Raw genomic sequence first — 12,063 nt, forward strand, 5'->3', positions numbered from 1 at the left:
TAATTTGGTTATACAGAAGATCAATTGAGAGACTTGCATAATTAGAATTCTATTCTAGGGTTTCTGAGAACCAAAGATAATGATGTTCTTGAGACGAGTTGATGAACTGAGTTAAGTGAAGAAGGAATTGAATTCAATTGCCAGAATAAATTCATATTTGAGGTGATGGTTATTTTCAGTAAAGCTTAGTTCAATTCCAATATTGTGTTTATAAGTTTCTCAGTGAACTATGAATGGAGGTTGTTATGGTTTGAAGCTTTAATATTGTTGAGTATGGAATGGACAGATTTAGATAAGTTTAGAAAGAAGTTGTAGGTGAAATTTAGATTTATAATTGAGTTACAGGGAGTAATTGGTGGTGGTAAATCTGAGAAGATGAGTTAAATATAAAAGGTGTTGATGTTGTGAATGTGTTGGTGAACTGTTATAGGTGCAAGAGGGATTACGACAGGGTATGTGTGCAATTGGAATTGGGAAAAGGTTGTGAAACTGAAGTGGTTGTAATTAGTGTGATTTCAGAGTTATGAGAATGGAGATGAAGTTGAGTTTATGTTGTTGTTGAATTGCATGTTAGTGGTAGTGGTAGTTGGAATGGCAGTTTGATGGAATTACAGGTTGGCTGAGGATGAGTCTGGATTGGAGACGTTAAGAGGGTTGAATTGCCTAAGTTGGTAGTGTTGAACTAAACTCAGTTGAAGTGGTTTGTGGTTTGGGTTATAACTGATAATGGGTGGATTGTTTGTAATTGCTGAATTTAAGTACATCAGTGAAGATTGAGCTGCTGTTGAAGTTACGTGGAGGATTGGTATCGAAAGACTCTGATTTGAGAATCATAGAAACAGAACTGAGAATGAGTCAGTTTATATGAGTTTTTATTGTGGTTATCTTGATCTTCTTGTGTATCTGTTATGCAGTTATGAATGTGCAGGTGGAGTGTAAAAGTAATTGGGGTTATAGTGGTGGTGTGTTGAGCTGAAGTAAAGTGTTACTTGAGATGAATGTATGTGTGTCTGAATTGAGAAGTTAAGTTGAACTGAGAGTGAGTTGGTAAGCTAAAGAACACTTAGACTGCCTTGAAAGCTTGGAACTGCTAATATTGCAGGTAAACCTAGTTTATAATTGTAATTGAAGTTTGAAGTTTATTTAAGAATAATTGAACTGTACTTTGGCTTGTGAAGTTCTGTCAATAGGTGTGTTAGTCATCCCAGTCAGTCTAGCTGACTTACCTGACTCACGTTGTCTGACTGAGTTGAGTTAACTCAGTAAACCTTGATTCAACTTATTGAGTTGACTCGTTGACCGGTTGACCTGACTTTGACCGAGTTGACCGTTTAACCCTGGACTTGACCTTGGACGGACGTGGACTGTTAGATTGAACCCTTTGACCTTTAGTGACTGTTAGTTAACCTGATTGGATTGGGCCTTAGGTTAATGAGTTTGTTTAGTGAACTTGGCATCGAGTTAGCCTTTTTATTGAACGATTTTTTTGGTTTTTTTGGGACCATGATTTTTTTGGGACCATGGTTTTATTTTGGGTAAAGACATTAGAAGTAAATCTAGGTCACCCTTATCTATATATTTATATTAATACTTAAATTACCCTCCTGATTAATTATGGGTGATGATTAGTTAGTGTAATGATTAGTGAGATGATTAAGTTAAAGATAATTAGTGAGATTAAAAAATCAGATGTTTTTTTTTTTAAAAAGTAGAATTAATGAGAGAGTAAAGTTAGAGAAGATGAAGAAGGAAAACATGAAAAACGATGGATTTTACCAACCACAACCGGAGGAAGGGTATTTGGGTACCCAGGTAGGCTTCAAACTTAGATAATGTTGGTTGAATTGCTCCAAACTTTCAAAAAAAATGAAATTCTTTATGTAGATTTGGGCCAGTTCGGTTACCATATGTCAAGAACATGTAACCGAACACACCTGAAAGTGTAGTTCGGTTACGTTTTCCAAATACGCAGGTTACCGAACTCGCTCGTTAATGGAGGTTTTGGTCGTACAGTGTAATGTTCGGTTACCTAGGATAAAATGGTAGGTAACCGAACTTTGAACTTAACAATTTATTTGGGTACATCTTGTGTGTTCGGTTAGTTCGCAAACTTCAACGCAACCAAGTTCCCAACCGAACTGCAGGTTAAAAGTAACCTAGTGTTAGAAGTTCGGTTGGTTCGCAAACTTCAACATATTTTGCGAATCAACCGAACTGGGCTTATATATGCATATATGCAATTAGGCAAACGTTCGGTTACTACGAAATTTATTTCTTGGCGAATTAGGTAGAGTTCGGTTACGAAGTTTCAAAGATAGAGTTCGGTTACAAAGAAAACTTAACATTTTTGCGAACCAACCGAACTTGTGGAGTTTTCATTATTTTCGTAAACTAAAGTTCGGTGATATCCTTATTTTGCGAAGGAACCGAACTTACGGAATTGTGTTGTTCTAATACAAGGAGTTCGGTTAAAAGTATTTTTTTGCGAATCAACCGAACTCTGAGTTCGGTTAAGAAAAAATTAATTCTTGATAACCGAACTTTTCTCTGAAAAAAAACCCTCCATTAAACCTCTCTACAACTTCCATTTTCAACTCATTTTAATGATTACTTCTGATTTATTCAACCAAAAATGAATGACAAGTAATGGGTTTGTGAGAATATCTTTGTTAATGTTTTAAATTAAGCTATATATATATATATATATATATATATATATATATATAGTCGTGGTGGTGGTTGGTGGTGGTGGTAATCGGAGGTGGTGGTGGTAATCGGAGGTGGTGGTGGTGGTAATCGGAGGTGGTGGGCGGTGGTGGTAATCGTTGGTTGGTGGGCGGTGGTGGTAATCGTTGGTTGGTGGTGGTGATAATCGGAGGTGGTGGTGGTGGTAATCGGCGGTGGTGGGAGGAGGTGGTGGTTATATATATATATAGGTAGTTATTGGGTTGGTTTTAAATTAAATTAGGTTAAGGGTAGGTTAGTCATTTCAATGCCTTAGGACACCTCTTATAACTATAGTGTAGGTGGCCTAATAGGACCATGGTCCCCAAAAAATCGTTCTTTTATTTGATGGTTTGGACCACTTATGGTCCGAATTAATCTTTGGCTTCTTCTACAAAGTTGTAATGGATTATAGAACCAATCTAATTGAATTAATAGACCTTAGATATGATAAAGATAGATGCTAAAAGGTGTAGAACCATAAATGGTCTTAGAACCATTAGATGTAACTATATGATTCTTGTGTGACCCATTGTGGCTAGATTCTTAGAAATCTCGTGTGATTAACAGTTAGTTATTAACAACGATCGATTCAAAGGATGAACCAGTGGATCGTGGATCTCGAGGTAGGCGCGGCTTGTCATCAAAAGAGGTGGGAATTTATATTTAACTCTTTGGTGATTATTGTTTTCTTTTACCAAAGTTTATGTTTAACAAATTCATGCATTGTCTGGTTGTGCTTTCCATGCATTGTTTAATTTTGAATTACAAAAGTTCTGTTATTTCTTTTAATCTTTCCATTGTTTGGAAAGGAATCGTAATGCTTTGTTCGTCTCAATGAATTGTTTGGAAAATAAGAATTTCCATTTGATTGTTTGGAAATAAAATTTCCATATGTGGTGTATAGGATACGGCTCCTTCATTTACTGGTGCGGGACGAGTAACCATATTATTATCTAGGTGCGGGACGAGTCACCATATTATTACATTGTTTAGAAGGAGTTAGTTCCATATACATGATTGTTTACCTCTGTGAAATTGCTTGAGTTATAGTGTTTTGGGAAAACATAAATTGTTTTCAAATAATTTCCAATGATTTCATGAAAGTTAAATGTTATTTTCCTACGGGGCACCCCTTTTAGGGATGATGTGCTCACCCATTCCCACTTTCAGTTTCAGAGAAAGATCAGAGTTGCGCAGCGAAAGCTTCAAGGAGTTGAATCCGTTTGTTAGATTACTTCTGCTATGTTATTGTAAATAAAATGACTATTATATATGTATCATTTGAGAGAAGTTCTGGTATATATATTTCTGAGCGGGGCTAGTTTTGGGTTAAGTTTCGTAGCAGATTTCTTAATTGAATGTTTAAGTAAATGATTTAGATTCTTAGTGCCTCTTTATTTAGTTAATCTCTTGGATTAGTCAGCTGTTAGCTTTGGGGGAGCTACATCAAACATGTTTGTCAATGTTAGTGATCAAAACTATAAGTCTTGATTTCTAGTCTACTATAGCTAAGGTCTCGGACTAGGATAGAAAGTGTAGTTGAGCTCAAGAACTCCATAGCAATCATCATACAAGACGAAGGACTACTCAAGGAACCGGTGGATCTTCATCGACTAAAAGGTATGTGGAGGCTTGAACTTATCTATCACTCAAAAGTATATTTATCTCCTATCTTGAGACAAAAGTCGGTTTGCTAAAAGGTATGTGGAGGCTTGACTTAGATTATACACATTTGTTATTTCGAGCCGAGTTTATCTCGCCTATCTATTTATCAAAATATGTGTTGGTCAGCTTTCGCTTTCACCAAGTCCATCTTTACCTAGTGACGAAAGTCATGACAAGTTTCAATCACTTTGTAAATTGCTTACTTTGACGAAAAATAGTTTGTGAATAACAACTATAGAATATCAACGTCCTCTAAGAATGTTCCAATGTTTGAAATGAGAGTTTAGATTATATAACCATTGGAGGATATAAGCATTGTTGTGGAAACACATATATGTATAAGTACTTATTCCTTGAACCGAAGTTTGCGAACTTTGTTGATCAAGAGAACCGGCATGGTGGCGTGAGCCAAGTCCGCGAACTCAGTCCGCGAACTGGAGGAAGTTCTTGTCCCGAGAATTCCTGCTGGAGTTTGTGAACTCCGTCCGGGAAATTAAGTCCGCGAACTTGAGTAGATTATATCCAAAAACGATGTTTGTGAACTTATTCTTATATAAACTAAGGAATGCATGAACCGGTTTGCGCAAATGCAAATCGTGGCTATATAGTTCATGAACCGATTCGAGTGAATCAAACCGTTTTTGCTTCGATTGTGTCTTGTGTAGTTACATAAGATTTCCTTGCAATTGAACAACTCTCTAACTAGTTCATTTGAGTATCTTGAACTAGTTATGGTGAAGAAGAATATGGTTGATATGAAAGTGATCATATGGCTAACCATTTGTTGACTATTGTTGAACCAACAAATGTACAAGTTTGGGTACGGTTACACAAGCATAGAAACGTGCATTTCATTTGTGTGTAACTAGGTAGTTTTCGATCAAACGGTTGAAAGATATTAGCTTGAATCTAAATCAGGTTTTCATCTAACTGTGAATATTGAATGCTTTGTTACCAAGCTAACATTGATTGCAAACCCTGATTTGAAAGACTATATAAGGGAGAACTCTAGCAAATGGGATACCTAATCCCCATACCTTATGTGTGATACTAGTTGTGCTAAGCTAGAGTCGATTCTCCTTTAACCTTTGGTTTCTTCTTCTAAACCAGGTTAACGACTTAAAGACTTCATTGGGATTGTGAAGCCAGACCGATACTACTTTCTTGTAGTTGTGTGGTCTGATCTTGCTGTTTCTATTGTACGAGTATAATTGTAATAATTGGCTTGAGATTGATATCTCCGATAGGAAATATATAAAAGAAATCACAAACACTTCGTCTCATCGTTTGTGATTCCACAATATCTTTTTTCGCTGCGTCGATTAGGATTATTGTGAGGTGATTGATAATGCTAGGCTGTTCTTCGGGAATATATGTCTGGTTTATCAATTGGTTTCTGTTCACCTTGATTTATCAAAATACGGAACAAAACACATAGGTATATTCGTGGGAGACGGATTTATCTATTACCGTAGACTTTTCTGTGTGATACAGATTTGTTTATTAAAGTCTTCGACTTTGGGTCGTAACAACTCTTAGTTGTGGGTGAGATCATCTAAGGGAATCAAGTACGTAGTATCCTGCTGGGATCAGAGACGTAGGAGCCTAACTGTACCTTTGATCAGTGTGAGATTGATCGGTGTTCAACTACAGTCCAGATCGAAGTTAATTTAGAGTAGGCTTGTGTCTGTAGCGGCTTAATACAGTGTGTGTTCAATCTGGACTAGGTCCCGGGGTTTTTCTGTATTTGCGGTTTCCTCTTTAACAAAATTATGGTGTCTGTGTTATTTCTTTTCCGCATTATATTTTGTTATATAATTGAAATATCGCAGGTTGTGCGTTGTTCAATCAATTAGAATATTCGACCTTTTTGGTTATTGATTTCAATTGATTGACACTTGGATATTGGTCTTTGGTATCATCCAAGTTATCTCTCTAGTATTTGATAAATACTAGCAGATTTCTGTTTGCTTGAGTATATATCAAATCGAGATATTGAGATATAAACTCGTTGATATACTTTTTATCTAGATTGAGTCTGACTGTCTAGTTGATTCTCTATAAAGTATATTGGAGTTTTTCCATACAGATTGCTAAGCGAAATATTGGGTGTGGTTGTTGTACCCCCACCTTTGTCCATACAAGTACTTGTGCTTAATTGTCAAATCTTTGTGGGGAGTGCGGCTGTGGAATATTATAGGGGTTATCTTATATCTTTACAAACTCCTTGATGAATGCATTTAGCTTCGGCTTTATGATTGCATCTAAATAAGATGATATATTTTTGCTTTCTTGTGGTCAAGAAATGTCTCTTTCGGAAATTTCATTAGGATCCCGTTCTTGTACCTTTGCCAATTTTATTGACAAAAATGGGGAGAATTAATATGTAGTTCACAATACAAATACATATGGTTTTCGGATCATTATGTAAGGGGGAGTGGTTTCCATGTGAGATGGAGTATTGACTAAGGGGGAGTGATACATATCACCATAGTATTGTTGTTGAAGTTGTGATACAATTGAACTTTGACGCTGTGTAATGATACTATGACACTGGATAACAATGATTGAGAACTCTTGTTTTCTCGTTGTTATAGCTATGGATTTTCAACAACGATGATGCTGAACTTACAACCTTTGGGATCATTGGAGTACTTGGAAGTGACTAAGATTTCAAGTAATGTTGAAGATTAGGCGTATGGAATATGAGCTACAAAAGTTAATTTATTTATTTTTTGTATTCCATATGTATTGATAGTTTTGTCACTAAAATTTACAAAGGGGGAGATTGTTAGAGCATTTTTCGGTTGAACTCGCATGCGTTGCTATCTCAAGCATGTTTGTCAATGTTAGTGATCAAAACTATAAGTCTTGATTTCTAGTCTACTATAGATAAGGTCTCGGACTAGGATAGAAAGTGTAGTTGAGCTCAAGAACTCCATGGCAATCATCATATAAGACGAAGGACTACTCAAGGAACCGGTGGATCTTCATCTACTAAAATGTATGTGGAGAGTTGAACTTATATATCACTCAAAAGTCTATTTATCTCCTATCTTGAGACAAAAGTCGTTTTGCTATATAGACTTAGATTATACACATTTGCTATTTCGAGCCGAGTTTATCTCGCCTATCTATTTCTCAAAATATGTGTTGGTAAGCTTTCGATTTAACCAAGTTCATCTTTACCTAGTGACGAAAGTCATGACAAGTTTCAATCACTTTGGAAATTGCTTACTTTGACGAAACATAGTTTGTGAATAACAACTATAGAATATCAACGTCCTCTAAGAATGTTCCAATGATTGAAATGAGAGTTTAGATTATATAACCATTGGAGGATATAAGCATTGTTGTGGAAACACATATATGTATAAGTCCTTATTCCTTGAATCGAAGTTCGGGAACTTTGTTGATCAAGAGAACCGGCATGGTGGCGTGAGCCAAGTCCGCGAACTCAGTCCGCGAACTGGCGGAAGTTCTTGTCCCGAGAATTTTTGCTGGAGTTTGTGAACTCCGTCCGGGAAATTAATTCCGCGAACTTGAGTAGGTTATATCTAAAAACGATGTTTGTGAACTTATTCTTATATAAACTAAGGAATGCAAATGCAAACCGTGGCTATATAGTTCATGAACCGATTCGAGTGAATCAAATCGTTTTTGCTTCGATTGTGTCTTGTGTAGGTACATAAGATTTCCTTGCAATTGATCAACTCTCTAACTAGTCCATTTGAGTATCTTGAACTAGTTATGGTGAAGAAGAATATGGTTGATATGAAAGTGATCATATGGCTAACCATTTGGTTGACTATTGTTGAACCAACAAATGTAGAAGTTTGGGTACGGTCACACAAGCCTAGATTCGTGAATTTCATTTGTGTGTAACAAGATAGTTTTCGATCTAACGGTTGAAAGATATTAGCTTGAATCTAAATCAGGTTTTCATCTAACGGTAAATATTGAATGCTTTGTTACCAAGCTAACATTGATTACAAACCCTGATTTGAAAGACTATATAAGGGAGAACTCTAGCAACTGGGAATCCTAATCCCCACACCTTATGTGTGATACTAGTTGTGCTAAGCTAGAGTCGATTCTCCTTTAACCTTTGGTTTCTTCTTCTAAACCAGGTTAACGACTTAAAGACTTCATTGGGATTGTGAAGCCAGACCGATACTACTTTCTTGTAGTTGTGTGGTCTGATCTTGCTGTTTCTATTGTACGAGTACAATTGTAATAATTGGCTTGAGATTGATATCTACGATAGGCAATATATAAAAGAAATCACAAACACTTCGTCTCATCGTTTGTGATTCCACAATATCTTTTTTCGCTGCGTCGATTAGGATTATTGTGAGGTGATTGATAATGCTAGGCTGTTCTTCGGGAATATATGTCTGGTTTATCAATTGGTTCCTGTTCACCTTGATTTATCAAAATACGGAATAAAACACATAGGTATATTCGTGGGAGACGGATTTATCTATTACCGTAGACTTTTCTGTGTGATACAGATTTGTTTATTAAAGTCTTCGACTTTGGGTCGTAGCAACTCTTAGTTGTGGGTGAGATCAGCTAAGGGAATCAAGTACGTAGTATCCTGCTGAGATTATAAACGTAGGGGCATAATTGTACCTTGGATCAGTGTGAGATTGATTTGGGTTCAACTACAATCCAGACCGAAGTTAATTTGGAGTAGGCTAGTGTCTGTAGAGGCATGCGCTTGGATCAAAAAGATATATTCATGTCGTTAAGTTAAAAAAAATGGTTATTGTTCTGTGTAGTCAACCACTGGTTCCCTTGTATATGCCAGCAGTGTTGATATTAGTCAGACCGGTATCTCAGTCCATTAGGATAGGTTCATTTTAGCAGTGGCCTTCAGACAGATATGTGAAACATCGATCATTTGGTCAACATCAACACCATCTATGTTTTTCTATATCCATCTCTTAATCTTTCCATGTTATTAGTTTGACTCCGAATATGATGTCCATAGTGCAACTATCTGAGTAGAGCTCTGTCACTTTATATGAATTTTAGTATGCTTGAGTGCAAACTCGTGTACAACAATTGGAATTTCGCATCAGGGTACTTCCTCCTGTAGTAAATAAGTATGCCAACCAAGGAGATTCTTTAGTGCCTTCCAAGGTTCTGCGTAGATAGCTAGGGTCTGGAGTATTAAAGTTTTGTGGGTATATCTCTAGTAAGCCCTCCGGAGACAACACTCCGCCACTAGGGACACCTAGGGGTTTAAAGGCTTATTGCATACGCTAAGTGCAATCGACGATGCCTGCGACAGTGAGTTAGGATTTTATTTTCTATTTGATTTGCTCGAGGACTAGCAAATAATAAGTTTGGGGGTATTTGATAGGCACATTTTTGTGTCTTATATAATCTCAATTGTATATATTATTAGTGCTCGATTTTATATTTATTATGGCTTTTTATGTCCCTGTAGGTATTTTTGGAGAAATAAGCTTTTGCTGCGAAATTGGCTAAAAAAATGATTTTTGCGTTCGTGGGAGAGAAATACTATATGGACTCTCAATTTGGATAAGGGGTACTCAATTACTAAGGGGCAGCCACTTGCTATTTACACCCTGAGACACCCAAGTGCTAAAGGCACCCAGCAGTTGGTTAGAGGGACTCCACCTTCTTCACGTTTTAAAGAGAAAAATGGCGGGAAATCAAGCTGGTTTGCTGCGGTGAATACTGGACGAGTTCTGTTGGATTCTCTTCATGGATACGAGTTGGATTGGGCCTGTTGAGATAAAACAGGGTTGAGAGGTGTTTACAAATCGTAAGAAAAAGGAAGTTAACCTATTTTCCTCAACTAAACAGCGTACATAGAATATCATGGGTATGATCTATATTAGGCAGTTACATGAATCTAGGGATATATTGACGGCTAAGATTCAGCCTTCCGAGTTCGGATATGTTTCGGATACTTTCAGCAATTACAAAGACGCGTAGAGAAGTGAAGAAAAGGAAAGTTACGTCACTTTGAGCTAAAACAGGGAAGGAATAATAATCGGTTGTTGTTTTTCGGGAATTGCGTGGAGTAGATGATGAAGAATATCTCCATGAAGATTCAGATATGTTAATTAGAAGAGTTTGAAAGGAAACAAAGGCGTGCAAAAGGAAACATGGATAATAAAATCTCCGGTGACTTGCAGAGAAGAAAAGGGAGTTATTACAAAGATATTTTTGGGATTTACGTGTCCTGTTGTGTATATAAGGTGCTTGGGTATCACAGTAGAGGGGGTCGAGAGTTGGGAGGAGAAGAGAGGAAGCTGCAGAGGAATAATCACGAATTCTCTCTGCTGCTGCTGCTGTTCGTGATGAAGATGAAGAACATGAAGAACGGACTTGCCAAGACAGTCGTTTAATAACTGTTGTAGTTTGCCTTCATTTTCAGAAGTTATTCGCAACACTTCTTTTTTATCGTTCTGTAATAGTGGAGTCTGTAACGCTTATAAACGTTGCAGTTTCCCGATTTTTCCGATATTCTCCATTTTTCACCATTGTAAACCATTTTTGAGCCATAATTAAATATTTTGAGAGTATGTTTGCGATGATGAGCTAAAACCCAACACTGGGACGACGGAGGAGGCCGAGCTTCATACATGGGTAATTTTATTAATTCTTTTTAAGACTTTTGCATTAAAAATTAATTGAAATATGATTTGATAAAATTGGTTGTTATTTGATTAGATGGGTCATGCTTAGCTTAGGTGATTTGACGTTCCATGCTAAACATTTACAATCAATTTTTTGAGAATCTACTTTGGCAAAATAAGAGTCCATATAACTTATATTTTGAGCGATTATTGTCAAGAATAATTCATTGAGCCCTATTTTATGAAGATTGGCCGAATCATTAGTCCCAGTACCTCTCACCATTGTTAATATTTTATTGTATATATTTATATTTTTTATTAAGTCTAAAAAATTATCCTTCACAAGTCCGAGAGTTTGAACCTCATTACTACAACAACAATCAAAAATATTAATCATGTCTTCATAGAAAAATTGAAAACAACTAACTGATACAATTAACAACATAAAAACACGGAAATTTGGGGAAAGCAGAAAATACAGTCACATAGGCTGAAAAACCGGGGGTCTAACAACGACACCCAATATTTCGTTTAGGAAATCTGTATGGACTAACTCCAATATATTTCCAAGAGAATCAACTAGACAGTCAGAATCAATCAAGGAAAATACATCCAAGAGTTATATCTCAATTTCTCAAATCAATCTGCAATCGAACAGATAGAAATCTGTGAGCCGGATTAATATGAGAAATAACTTGGATGGTACCAAAGACCAATATCCAAGTGTCAATTAATCTATATCAACAACCAAAGCTTGGATTATCTAATTGATTGAACTACGCACAACCTATGATATTTCAATTATAATGCAGAAAAGAAATAACATAGACACCAGAAATTTTGTTAACGAGGAAAACGCAAATGCAAAAAAAACCCGGGACCTAGTCCAGATTTGAACACCACACTGTATTAATCCTCTACAGACTCTAGCCTACTACATATTAACTTCGGACTGGAATGTAGTTGATCCCTAACCAATCTCACACTGATTAAGGTATAGTCGTGTTCCTTACGCCTCTTGAACCACACCGGGTTATGCGCACTTGATTCC

This window comes from Papaver somniferum, chromosome 7 (genome assembly GCF_003573695.1).
Source record: "Papaver somniferum cultivar HN1 chromosome 7, ASM357369v1, whole genome shotgun sequence".
Lineage (NCBI taxonomy): Eukaryota > Viridiplantae > Streptophyta > Magnoliopsida > Ranunculales > Papaveraceae > Papaver > Papaver somniferum.